General features: G+C 52.1%; 1 protein-coding gene across 1 annotated transcript in view; it reads left to right on the top strand.

The window, feature by feature from the left end:
- The window catches only part of KPNA6 (karyopherin subunit alpha 6), a 370,132-nt gene that overhangs the window by 212,074 nt on the left and 143,981 nt on the right, over positions 1-14,077 (top strand). The gene's annotated exons all lie outside the window — the stretch shown is intronic.

Genomic DNA, 14,077 nt, shown 5'->3' with positions numbered 1-14,077 from the left:
AGAAAATGTGGTTATCAGTTTACAAGTAAGCAATCTGTTTTGAGAATTGAGTTTCTTGGGTTAGAACAAGGGTTCCCCAGGGTCAAGGATGCACTCAATAAGCACCCTCAGCGGAACTAGGGCGGCCGGGCGCAGAGTGCTGAGGCCCAATGTTATCCTACAGGGCCGTTGGTTGGTGGCTGCTCTCGTGCAAGGCACTGGGTGAGGGAGCAAAGCTTCTAGGGTTAAGCTCAAGGCAAAGGGGATCAGAGCACACAAGGTGCACCCACAGAGGCACAGGGGCGGCATGGTGCAGGCTGCTGAGTTGGCGTCCGGTGCCCTGTTTACAATGGAAGATTTCTGGTCGGAACAAAGACTGCAGACTCGGGCAGGGAGACTTCCTGGAGGCGACCACTGATTGGAGAGGTAAGTTGGGATGCTGGGGGATGCCTGGACACAGTCGGTTGGGCCACCGAAGGCTGTGGAGCATCTGGTTGGTTTCCTTACCAGCTCCGGTCGCGGGGACCTTCGAGGTAGAGGATGCAGGTGTTGTCAGGAGGCTTGAGGTAGGTCAGGGATAACCAGATCCCAGTTCGGGTTTGCTGGGGAGACCTCCTCGTGGTATTGGGCCACTCGAACTTGGGTTCTGGGCGTCTGGTGCAGACTCGTGGATTCGGCCAGAGCCTGGTTCTTGAGCAAGTCCGGTGCTCACGGGAGACAGTGTCTTTGCAGGGCAAGTCCTCTTGGTTCTTGGGAGCTGCTGGGTATGCGGAGGTTCCACTGGAGCATATGGAGATCGGGACAGGCCGGTAGGGCTGGGACCAAGGCAGTTGGTGTCCTCTTCTTCTTCTGCACGGCTCTTCGGTCCTTCTTGTCTGAGGAGGAAAGGTTACTCCAGTATTGGAACTGTCATAGATTCACATGCTTGAATCATTCCCAGTCGTCGATATGGGAGCCCCCGGTATTATTAAAAGTAATGTTCTATCATACATAGTACCTAAGACCTTAACGCTTTTGTAACATATCACTGTCCTTTAGTAAAAAAAGGGCCAAACTTAGAACCAGCCAATCAGTAGACACCACCGTGTAGAACCTTCCTGAGAGAAGTTCCAGTCCCTCAGATTTTCTACCGCATGTTGTGCTAAGAGCCTCCACTGAGCTCTGCTCAGTTTTGTTATATTCTCTCTATTTTGTAGTTTTCTTCCAGTCAGATTTATTGCCAACCTAGTAGATCTGTCTTGAGGTGAATTAAACTGACACCCACCATGTCAAATACACCTAAAAAAAGGTCATTTCAGAGCCTGTGGCACTTGCAGAAAGAAAAGGGTGCATATTGATGATAAACACAAGGACTGTTTCTGTTGCCTGTATCCTGAACACCAGCCTAAGGTATGTCGAACTTTCTCAACAAAGACTTTGAAAGATCGTGAAGGGAGCTTCTTTTGTGGCTGTAGAGGCTTAAAGAAAGGTCTAAAAAGACCTTTAGATGACCCTGCTGGTTCATCGCCTCAACTTCCTGCAAAAGCGCAAAAGATTTCGTCATATTTGTCTCGGAAGCAGTCTGTCTGCTAGCAAGGTTTCTCACAAAGAAAAAGAAAACTTTCCCTTCAAAAAAGCCTGCTTCAGAACCTTCTACTCTACCTATGAAGCTGAAGCATACCTTCAAAAACCCTACTTCAGCTCCACCGACAGGCAGCTCGTCGACGACACCTCCGTTGACGAAAATATTATCTCCTGAGGTGATTCTGGTCACGTCGACTGTGTCTATAGTCTCTACCGTCACTGACTCTTCAGCGTTGACGTCTTTGTCGACGACATCATTGTCATGTCAGGCACCTTTATCGTCGACAAAGCAGATTGTTTCTTCGAGGTCACGGTTTTCGTCGAAAGGCAAATTCCTGACGACGGACCGTCCGACGACACCACTTTCGTCGTTGGTCTCGTCGACGGGGACCCTGAGTGCATCGTCGTCGATGGGGCGATCATCGTCAATGGCGGAAGTGTCATCGTTGGTGTTGACTACCGTATCCTCTCAGTTACCGTCGACAAAGATTCCTGTCGCCGGCGGTTAGGCGTCGACTAAGGCGATTCCATTGACGGACCAGGAGAAACAGCTCCCGTCGATGAAGGAGGTTCCGTTGACTATCCGAAGTTTGGCTGTCAAGCAGCAGTCGTCGACTAGCTTGTCGACGAGAAAAGAAAAAATGCCGAAAGTTGCTCAAATTAAACTTACGCCAGCTTTAACTTCACCTAGTCAGGTACAAGCTCTTATGCCATCCCAATTTCTGGAAGAGGATGATGAGGAAGAGGAATTTGAGGAGGATAGTCTTTTTGGGGCAGCTTTAAGGCCATCAGACCTTAATGTGAAATATCAGGAAGATTCTGAGGATGAAGAGGATTATGGTCATCACTGTTAGCATTCACAACAACTGTATCAACATCAGGATGTAGTGTACTTTCCTTCAGATATGATGATGGATTTACAATTTATGCTGGCAGACTATAAGAGGAGGTTTACTCAAGAGGAGAGTATCCAACAAGCTCTTCCTCCCCTGCCTTCCATTCCATAGGCACGGGCTCACTCTCCTCCTCCACAGCTTGGGTCACTAATCGCTCAGCCCTCTCCTCAAGTAACTACTGTGGAACAGTTATCTTCAGAAGAGGAAATGGAAAGAGAAGGAGAGATTCATCAGGACGAATGGGATGCCTACATTATTCCCAACCCGGCATATCCTTCTCTCCCTCAAGCGGATTCACCTCCGGAAGATATTTGAGGATTCCATAATCTTCAGAGCAGCAAAACACTTTGATTTACTAATGCCTGTGTATCCATAGGACTGTTTTCTATATGATTTTAAAGAGCTTTACAAAAAGTCGATAAGGTCTATGCGTATTATCGATTTACATTTGGAAGGAAGGTTTGAGAATGATGCAAAATCCAGCTACTGTCCCACCTGTGTTGCTGAGACTGGACAAAACATATAAAGCTCAGGAGGATGTTCCGGCCTGCTTAACAGGTCATAGAATGCCTGATTCAGTCATCTTGCAAGGATTTTTAGCTCCTCTGACAGCTCCTCCCGATAAAGAAGGCAGAAGACTAAGCAAAATCGGGAAGCGTTTTTCGTCTGTCAGCCTTGACAGTGCGTGCAGCGAATTCTCTGGACTTACTGAGCCATTATAATAGGCAAATGTGGTCGGACATGACACCTTTCCTGGACAAACTTCCCCCTGAGGACATGGAGGATGCTAAGAAGATTCTTCTTGAAAGCGAGCGGTCCGCCTCTGAAGTAATAGACTGCCCTATGGATGTAGCGTCCACTGGTTTCCGGCAGCTAGCGGGAGCGGCCCTCTTGAGGCGTCAAGGTTGGCTGAAAGCCACTTCATTCAGACCTGAAGTGCAAACAAAGATTCTCTATGTGCCTGATAACGGAGAGTTATTATTTGGCAGCCATGTCGATGAAGCTCTACACACTAATAAAAAGGACACAGATACCACTTGGTCGCTAGGTATTTTACAGTACAGAAAAATGTATTTTCGTGGCTCCCGAGGAAAAGGTTACCAATCTTACAGAGGAGGCTACCATCAATCTCGTTGCCTGGCCTATTCTTCCTCACCCAACAATATAGGCCCCAATTTACTCACCGCCGACCACCGGTGGCTGCTTACAACAAGGCTTCCTTTAGAGAAAAATCAAGACGCCATGGCAAGGAGACCGGTCACCGACAATAACTTTCCACAGCTGTTGGTCTCTATCCCACCTATCCCATCTTCGGTGGGCGGAAAAATATCCCAGTATTTTCATCAGTGACAAACCATATCATTGGACCGATGGGTCCTGAATCTAATCCAATTCGGATACTCTTTGGAATTTATAAAGATCCCTCCACCAACTCCTCCTCTTCCCCGCTTTCAGAAGCACTTGCATCTCTTACAGATGGAGGTAACAAACTTGTTAGAAAAAGGAGCAATAGAACAAGTTCCTCACTGACAAAAAGGGAAAGTTTTCTACTCCCGTTTCTTCTTGATCCGAAAAAAGATAAAGAAATGGAGACCAATCCTGGACCTAAGGAACTTAAACATATTCCTCAAAAAACAATCGTTCCACGTGATCTCTGTTCAAGATGTGCCACACCTCCTCAACCGAAACGATTATATTGCGTCCCTGCATCTCCAGGACGCGTACTTTCATATACCCATATGCCAAAAACACAAACAATTCCTAAGATTCACAGTGGCCGACAGTCACCATCAATTCCGCGTCCTACCATTCGGACTAAAGTCTGACCCCACATCTTCACGGAAGTGTCTAGCGCCAATTGCAGCTTATCTAAGGCAACAACATCATCACATTTTTCCTTATTTAGACGACTGACTTCTCAAAGCCCCCACTTACAAAGCAGCAAGGACATCCACCAAAGCCTGTCTGCAACTATTCAAAAAATTAGGTCTCACTTTAAATGTGGAAAAATCAACTCTTCAACCATCCCATCGGCTAGTCTTTCTAGGAACTATCCTGGACACCAGGGATAACCAGGCATATCCTACATTGGAGAGACAACAAAAGCTGATATCCTTGACAAAACAAATCCAAAAAAGAAGGTATCTTTCCGTTCGCATCGTCAAATATCTCCTAAGGATGATGATTTCTTGTATTCCCCTCATACCTCATTGCTGGCTCCACATGCGTCCACTTCAAGAAGCTTCAAACAAGCAATGGGTGTAGACAGAGGGCACATCCGACGATATGATCTGAATTACTCCTTCCATTATAGTGGCTTTGGACTGGTAGAAACAACCTCGCCAGTTATCTCAGGGGCTACTGTTCCTATCCCAAGCTGCTCCTCTAGTAATCACAATGGATGCATCCCTAGAGGGATGGGGAGCTTTCCTCCAGGATTGCCATCTTCCCACCGAGATCTTCATATCAATCTTCTCGAGTTGAGGGCAGTCTTCCTGGAGCTACAAGCATTCCTGCCAAGAATCCAAAACGCATTGGTGCTTGTCAGAACAGACAATACCATGACAATGCATTACCTCAACAAACAAGGAGGAATGAGATCTCTCCTGATCTCTCAGGAAGCCCAGCTGATCTGGCGCTGGGCGATTCATCACAAAGTGCACCTATCAGCACAGTACGTTCCAGGGAAACAGAACGTCATTGCAGACACTTTGAGAAGACTGATGACCTGCCACAATTGGATCAAAGTACTCTCGATAACATCTTCTCCCAGTGGGGAAAGCCGGACATAGATCGGTTTTCAACACCAGACAACCCGAAATGTCGGTACTTCGCAAGTTGGCGTCCCCATCAGGGTTCATCGGGGAATGCCTTTTCAATAGCTTGGTCTGGCATATTTGCTTACGCCTTTCCCCCCCCCATTCCTCTCCTTCCACGAGTGCTGAAGAAGTTGAAAACTGAACCCTGCAAGATCATTCTAATAGAACTCAACCCTCCGATCCCTCTCAGACCTTTTCCGTCCCTTTCAATGATGAACCAGGTACAAGTATGCCATCTGAACCAGAGTTCTCTCAAATTGTCAGCCTGGCTCCTGAGTTCATGAATTCCAACACTTAAAGATCCCACAGGAGTGTAGACATGTGCTGGCTAGAGCAAGAGCAGACAGCACTGACAGGACTTACTCTTTTAAATGGAAAAGGTTCTGCATGTGGTGTGCATCTTCAAAAGTCGATCCTCTCCACTCACCTCCAGAGGAGGTTTTGCCTTGTATACTCCTCCTGATGCGCTCTGATTTAGCTCACGCCTCAATTAACGTGCATGTTGCTGCCATCTCTAGGTTCCGCAGATCAGCTAATGTTCCATCTATGTTGTCCTGTAGACTGGTCAAGCAATTTTTTAAAGGTCCGTTCTGCACCCCCCACGCCCCCCAGTAAGGGAATCCTCCACCCACAAGGCAGCGGAATACGGTGCTAAGTAAACTAATGAAACATCCTTTTGAGCGGATTCACAAGACTAATAGTTCCTGTCCTGGAAAGTGGCTCTCCTCCTAGCTCTCGCAAGGAGGTTTAGTGAACTCCAGGCCTTTACTACTCTGAAGCCTTTCTTACAATTCAAACTTGACAAGGTTATTCTGTGAACAGACCCCAAATTCATGCCCAAATTTCCTTTGGACTTTCACCTTAATGAGCCGATTGTTCTGAAATCATTCTTCCCGTATCCACAGACTGCAGCTTAGCGTGCTTTACACTCTAGATATTAAAAGGTGCCTGAAATTTAACCTGAACAGAACATAGTCTTTTCGCAAAGCGAACCAAATTTTTATAGCATTCAGTGCACCTAGGATAGGTTTCCCTGTTACTAAACAGAGCATTTCCAGATGGATAACGAGTGCCATTGTTTTCTGATGTCAGGAGTTCGTGCCCACTCTTCTAGAGCAATATCCACGTCTACAGCGCTGTTTCCAGGAGTGTCCCTGCCGGACATTTGTAGAGCAGTGACTTGGAGAACACCGCACACATTCACCAAGCACTACTGGCTGGACACTGAGAATAAGCGAGATGCAGCAGTAGGACAGGCGGTTCTCAGACATCTTTTTCAATATGGTGAGCCTTCTTTTACTATGTTTCCTTCCCACCATCCTCGACTGTCTCACATTTTCGATGATGTACATGTTTATTTTCTATGACTTTAATGGTGTTTGTGTTTATTGAAGTATGCAGGCAATACTAATTTGAGTGCCTATATGCAGTTACTATATGACACGAAAATGTGTTTTCTCACTGCTAGCTACTCTGATTCAAGCATGTGAATCTATGAAAGTTCCAATACTGGAGTAAGAAACCAGTTACTTACCTGTAACTGTAGTTCTCCGGTATTGGAATATTTCATAGATTCACATGCGACCCGCCCACCTTCCCTGGAGAAGGCTCAATTTGATATCTCAGTTTTGTCTATCTTTATGCACTTGTGCTTGAGAAAATCTGAGGGACTGGAGCTTCTCTCAGGAAGGTTCTACAGGGTGATGTCTACTGATTGGCTGGTTTTAAGTTTGGTCCTTTTTTACTAAAGGACAATGATGTGTTAAAAATGTTTAGGGCCTTAGGTTTTATGTATGATAGAACATTACTTTTAAATAATACTAGGGACTCCCATCTCGATGACAGGGAAAGATTCAAACATGTGAATCTATGAAAGGTTCCAATACTGGAGTACTACAGTTACATGTAAGTATCTTGTTTGTTCAGGGTCGCCCCTAAATACTAAATATTTGGGCGTTTCAGGTAGGTACAGGTCGGGACCAATGGATCCCTTCCTTTTGGGTGGGTACACTCCCCATTATGCCATTCTCTGGTTTTCTATTAAGCCTCTGGTTTCCTGGGTCCCCCCCATCATCAAGATGGTGGATACTGAGAGTTGTGCTTCGCCTTGCCTACTTCACAAGAGAGGTGGAGTTGGCAAAGGTGGGCACACCTCTACTCCTATCTTGGGTTTCCCAATGATGCTCCCTCCCAAAGTAGGGGTTTACAACCGGTGGGGGCCAGTTGCTGGGAGCAGCAAAAGGCAGGGTCAGTTAACAAAGGCGGCATGCCTTTGAAGCTTCCCCTTCGTGGACCCTGCCCATCCTGGGGGAGGAGGCATGGCACCTCTGCCCAGGATGTGCTTTGTTTCAGGACCCCTAGAGCAGGAGGCTAACAGCCCAGGGGTCCAGAAACGTGTCTGGGGGTGGCAGCTGGCGAGCAACCACTCGGCCATGACACTAGAGTTTGGTCGTTTTCTAGGGGGCATCTGAGTGAATTAGTTATTAAATCTAACACTGGCATCAGTGTGGGTTTAATGGGCTGAGAATTTTGATACCAAACGTCTCGGTATTCAGTAAAGCCATCATGGAGCTGTGAAGTTCAGGGTGACAAACTCCTAGCCTATGATTTAAAATGGCATAACTGCACTTTCAAGGGGCTGAGGGATCATGCCACTATGCCCTCACCTGTGGTATAGTGCGCCCTGGCTTAGGGCTGTAAGGGCTGCTAGAGGGGTGACTGACCTATGCCACAGTTAGTGTTTTGGTTGGCATGGCACACAGGGATGTGCGCCATGGCGACTTGTCGTTTTAGGGTCTCCCGCTGGCACACAGACTGCACTGGCAGTGTGTATGGGCCAGGGGAGCAGTCGGAGGGTGGCAAAGTATATGCTTCTGCCCTCAGACTTTCCCTGGCTACACGGCCCTTGGTGCTCCTGGCACCTTTTACATGGGACTTATATGTAGGCCACAGGAGTTCCAATGTGGGCGGAACTGTACAGTTTTGGGGGAAAGAGCACAGACCCTGGGTACCTGATTAGCAGGAACCCAGGGCACACTTAGTCATTTAATATCAAACATCAGGCAAAACTTGGGGCAAAACTTGCAAAAAGGGGCACTTTTCTACAGTGTTCAATAGGAAGCTAGTATTGAGATGGGACATGGAGGCATTTAAAGATGGTGTTCGCAATGTGGTGGAGGTATTCATAAGATTGCCACTTTTGGATTGAATATGCATTGTTCAGTGGGTGCTAGCTTTGGAATGGGACAGAAGGTGTTTGAAGTTATAAACACATTTTTATTTTCAAATAGGCATCAAGATCAAAGAGGACATACAGCAATTTGAGCAATTTGGCAGCAGCCAGACCTGTCACATAGTAATTAAAAACCCGCAGCACGAGTATTCTCTCTTGTCCTGGGCGCCATAATGGCGTCCCTCGAATCATTGTCGTCCAGAGGACCCACCCAGGCCTCCCACCGCTGTTCCAGCCCACTCCAGTCCATCGGGGTGTTATTAACCAAGGATCGGTAAATACGGGATATACCCCCCTTCCCAAGACACCCCAGCATCACCTGAGCTTCAGGCGGGCTATGGTCGGGGAGTTTGGAGTCTAGGGGGACGTGAGATTGGAGTGCATGGCGCAGCTGGAGATAACGATAAAATTGCGAGGGATGTAAAGAAAACCGACTCCGGAGCTCTTGAAAGGAGCACATGTGGCTTCCCCGCCAGACGTCACCCAGGCAGGAGATCCCCAGGAGGTCCCAATTGCGAAAGCTGCCGAGCCCCGACACCTCCCTCATCCAAGTGCCATGCCAGCGCGGTGTAACCCGGGTTAGTACCCTCGACCACCGGGTATGCCGTAGGGCCGCTCGCCACGCCAGAAAGGGGCCCGCACGACCTCTGGAAGCGATCTAGGGACCGTCGCTCCATAGAGCATATTCTGGATAGAAGAGAAGCCGGTGATCTGCACCTCCAGTCTGTAAGCCGGATCGTCCCACCCACCCGAAAACCAGTCGTGGAGCACCAGCAGCCGCGTAGCGAGATAATACAGGTAAAGATTAGTCATGCTCAAACCGCCGTCATAGGAAGGAACTCGACAGCGGTCTAAAGCCAACCGGAACCTACCTCCACCCCAAATAAATTTAGTCGCGGTCTTATCCAGGTCCCGAAACCAAGAGCGGGGGAAGGAGCAGGGCGTGTTTTGGAGCATGTAGAGAAACCGAGGGAGAATCATCATCTTATAAAGAGCAATCCTTCCCAACGGATTCAACGGGAGTGACTGCCACTTTATCATATCTGATCTGGCTTTGCTAACCACGGGGGCCATTTTGAGAGCCCAACACAGTTCCGGGAGAAGGGTAACCCAGATCCCCAGGTATTTAAAGGACAGTCGTCAGAGGGGAATGTCAGACTGCCAATCAAAACACTCTCGTGAAGGGTGTAACGGAACCAGAACAGACTTCCCGGAGTTCAGACGGAGACCAGATGCCTGTCCAAACCGATGAAGAATCCGGCGCACCCAAGGACCCGAGATGGCCGGATCTGAGAGATAAATAAGAACATCGTCCGCGTACAATGCAATTTTATCGGGGACCATACCCGGCGAATCCCAGCCACGGAGAGCAGGGTCCGCCCGGATGAGCACAGCCAGGGGCTCCATCGCCAAGGCGAAGAGGAGGGGCGAGAGCGGGCAGCCCTGCCGTGTCCCCCGTCCGATGGGAAACGCGTGGGACAAGGTTCCATTGACCAACACCCGAGCTCGTGGGTCCGCGTACAGAACCCGAACCATGGCGCGAAACTGGGGGCTGAACCCCATTTGCTCTAAGGTGTCACCAAGATATTCCCACCCCACCGAATCAAAGGCCTTCTCGAAGTCCACCAGTAGAAGGGCCAGATAAGGAGAAAGGCGCTCTCAGTGGGCCAGAGCAAGATGCAGGCGCCGCAGGCAGTGTCTGGTTCCTCGGTTCAGCATAAACCCGCATTGGTCCGGGTGGACAAGCGCGACAAGAAACGGGCGCAGCCGTTGTGCAAGGATGGTAGCGTATACTTTAAGCTCGGTGTTGATAAGAGAAATCGGCCGGTAGTCGGAGCAGGACAGTGATGGGGGTTGAGCCTTCGGAAGGACGACTATAGTGGCGGTATCTGTTTCTCGCGGGAACGAACCCTTCTCCACCGCCTCTGCAAAGAGATCCCGAAGCCGCGGGGCCAGGGTGTCACGGAAATGGGCATAATACTCCTGTGGAAAACCGTCCGGTCCCGGAGTCTTCCCAGGTGCCAAATGGGTGATTGCCGTCTCAACCTCCTGCAGGGTAATGGGCAGGTCCAAGGTCTCGCTAGCCTCCTGTCCCAACCGCACCAGGGCCGACCCGCTCCCCCTCATCAATCCCGCAAGGGAGATCCCCTGCGCCCGCGCCCTGTATAGGTGGGAGTAGTAGTCCGCAAAGGTTCGAGCTATTGCCACCGAAACCGCATGTGTCTCACCCGCGGCGTCCGTGATGGCCGGAATCACCCGGCCTGCACGAGGGTATGTGGCCAGTCGGTGCAGGAGCATTCTGTTTTTGTCCCCCCACCCGTAAACCTGGGCCACAGAGTAACGCCAAAGAGTCTTCGCCACATCCAGAGAGTGCATGCGTATCTCCTCTCGGAGAAAGGCCAGCCGTTGCGCCCGTGCAGTGTCTCCCGACGCGTCCTGGTCGCGCTCAATCTCCAAGGCCTGCGCTTCACAAGCTGTAAGTTGCTGGAGTTGGCGTCGACTCTGCTGCTGCAGATGCCCCTTTGCAACCCCTCTAATAGTCGCCTTGCCTGCCTCCCAGAGGACAGCCGAGGAAGAGACGGAGCCCACGTTGTGAAGGTAGTACTCCGCAATCCCCCTCTCCACCACCCTCCGAAAGGCCTTGTCCTGAAGGAACCAGGCATTCAAACGCCACATCGGACGGGCAGAGAAGGGAGGTGGGCCAAGAGCCAGAAGCACCGGCGAGTGATCAGAAAGGCCTCTCGGAAGAATGCGGACTGCACATTCGGTAGAGGGGACAAAAATGAGGTCAATACGGGCGTGGGAATGGTGCGCCGCCGAAGTGTGGGTATATTGGTGATCGTGTGGGTGCCAGACCCTCCAAACGTCACACAAGCCTTGGCCCTCAGCCCAACACGATAACTGTTTCGCGCGAGCGGTCCTGGTAAGGGAGACCGGACCCGTCGAATCCAGATGGGGTGTGTAGACAGCGTTGAAGTCTCCACCGAGGACAAGAGACCCCGCCGGGAGCTTGGGGAGGAGATCCGCGGTGTAAGCGAGAGCGGTCTGCAGCAGGGATGGCGCTGCATAGAGGGACAGCAGTGTAAGTGGCCGCCCCTCCAGGGCGCCACATACCGTAACGGCCATACCCTGGGGGTCCAAATGCACCTGGGACAGTACAAAGGGAAAGGAGCGCTTAAGCAGGATAGCCACCCCCCGGGAGCCTCTAGCGAAGCCTGAGTGCCAGACCCTGTTGTACCCATAGCGGACGAGGAAGGGACATTTATTACCCATAAGGTGGGTCTCTTGAAGAAGGAGCACGTCAATCTCCGCACAATGCGTATATTTGAGGACCGCCATGCGCTTGAAGCGATCCAGCAGGCCATTGACATTCCAGGACAAGATGCGCACGGCAGCTTTAGGCATGGGTGTGTCCGCCATGGGAGCAAGCAGGGGCATGCATGACAGGAGATAGACAAGGTGGCCGCGAGCGGGGGCCGTGGGTGGGTCGGGAAGCGCGCATGAAACCCTCTCCCAGCGGGCACTGTGTCCACCCCGGGGCCAATGAGCGCGTGGGCAGGAGAGCTCCCCGGAAGGAGGGACAGGAAGAGATCGGACAGGAGAGCAGGTCAAACACTACATGATGCCTTAGAACCCTAACAGCGAGGATTGCACCCTCTAACAACAAAAACCTCCCTAGGAGGAAGAAACAACCCCAAACCAACCCCAACCCCGCACCCCCCACCCTATACTTCGAAAACAGAAGCATCTGTCGCCCTAACAGTGGGTAACCAAAACCAAGCTAAAACGCTCGGGCCTGAGTGCCAGTGGACCCCTTAAGAAATCAGAGCAAACCCAATTCACCCGCCCTGGCCGAGAGCAACAAGTGTGTAGGAGCACCAAGGCCCGACTGCGAAGTCCAACACCCAGGAAGCACATCCCAGTCCCCCCTCCCCAACAAAAACATTACAAGCAGGAGACGGAAGTCAAATGGTAGGACTGCGGGAAAGGTCCGAAGTGTCCACTTGAGGAGCAGGCTGGGTCACAGAATTCGCCCGCCGGGGGGACACGGCCTGCCGCCCGGCGGCAACAGGACTGGAGGGCGCCACCGAAGAGGCCGGGGAGGCCCCAGACGCCCGCCGCGGCCGCCCCCCGGAGCACGCGACAGTCACCTCCTCCCCCGCGCGCCTCCGGGGCAGCGTGCGCCGTCGGGATCTGCAAGATCAGGGTGCCACTCGCCCCTCCAGCCCCTCCACCGGCGATCCCCGACCAGCGCGTTGCAGGGGACACTCCTCCTCGAGCCAAGTCCAGGCCGCCCGTGGCGTGTCAAAGAAGAAGGTCTTTTGCTGAAAGATGACTCTGAGGCGGGCTGGGAACTGCAGCTGATATTGGAGGCGCATGGATCGCATCTTCTGCTTTACCTCCAGGTAGGAGCGGCGGAGCTCCTGGACCTCGCGGGTGTAGTCCAGGAATACCATTATGGTGTGGTTTTGGTAGCGGAGAGTCGTCGAGCGCCTGACCTCCCGTAGGATCGCATCTCTGTCCCTGAAATTCAGGATCTTCAGGATAAAGGGACGGGGGGGCTCTCCCGGGGGTCTCGGAGCCAGGGAACGATGGGCCCTCTCCACCACGAAACAGGCCGAGAGGCTGTCCGCCGGCATCCAGGACGTAAACCAACGCTCCAAGAAGTCATCCGCCCGACCCGCCTCTGTTCCCTCCGGGAAACCCACCAGGCGGAGGTTACAGCGACGGGCACGATTTTCAGCATCCTCCACCCGGCGGTGCAGTTATTTAGAGTGGGTGGTAAGCTCACGCACCTGGTCCTGCAGCTGGCGGATATCGTCTTCAGCTGTTGAAATTCTAGATTCGGCTTCAGAGATGCGGGCGGTGGCGTTACGCAGGTCTTGCCGAAGAAGGGCCACGCCCACCTTCACCTCTCCCACCATACCCTCCAGGGAGGAGCGGGATGCCGTGATGGCCTGCAAGATGGCAGCAAGGTCCGTGCCAGGGGTCTGGGCCCCCACCCCGGCGGGGCTCGGCCCTTTCTCAGAGGTCGTGAATTTGTCCATCTTAGTCTGGGTAGCCGCGGGCGTCGACCTGGAAGCCTTGTCCTTACCCATGGCGGCAGCACCGGCGACACCGGGGGCACCGCGCCCAGTCCACGGGCAACGGGACCGGCCTCGGCGATTCCGCAAGGACTCGGGAGGCGGACGGCAGGAGGACACCTCAACAGACCAGAAGGCCACTCGTCACAAGCCCCACGGCGTATCTCCTCGCCAGCCGCCCGATCCGGCAGCCGAAGAGCCTGCAGGAGCTGCCGCCCGTCCTCCGCCCCGGAGCCCGCCTGGAGGGGCACCACTCTTCACCCCGCGTCGCAGCCAAAGTCACAGGGAGCCCGCCCGCGCCACGAACCCCCGTCTCGTAGAGTCCAGCACGTCCACCGCCCGTGTACAGCTCAGGACTGTGGGCTCCAGGGGTCTCCGTGGACAGGGCCACCCCCACACACAGGCCCCCGGAGGCGAATATGGAGGGGGGGGGGGTTAGAGGAAGAAGGCGCGGGATGGCCAATCACCGACCGCCGGCCTGCGGCCCGAACCCCCGACGCAATG

The sequence above is a fragment of the Triturus cristatus genome, chromosome 3_2 (assembly GCF_964204655.1).
Source record: "Triturus cristatus chromosome 3_2, aTriCri1.1, whole genome shotgun sequence".
NCBI lineage: Eukaryota > Metazoa > Chordata > Amphibia > Caudata > Salamandridae > Triturus > Triturus cristatus.
This window is presented reverse-complemented; position numbering and strand designations above follow the sequence as displayed.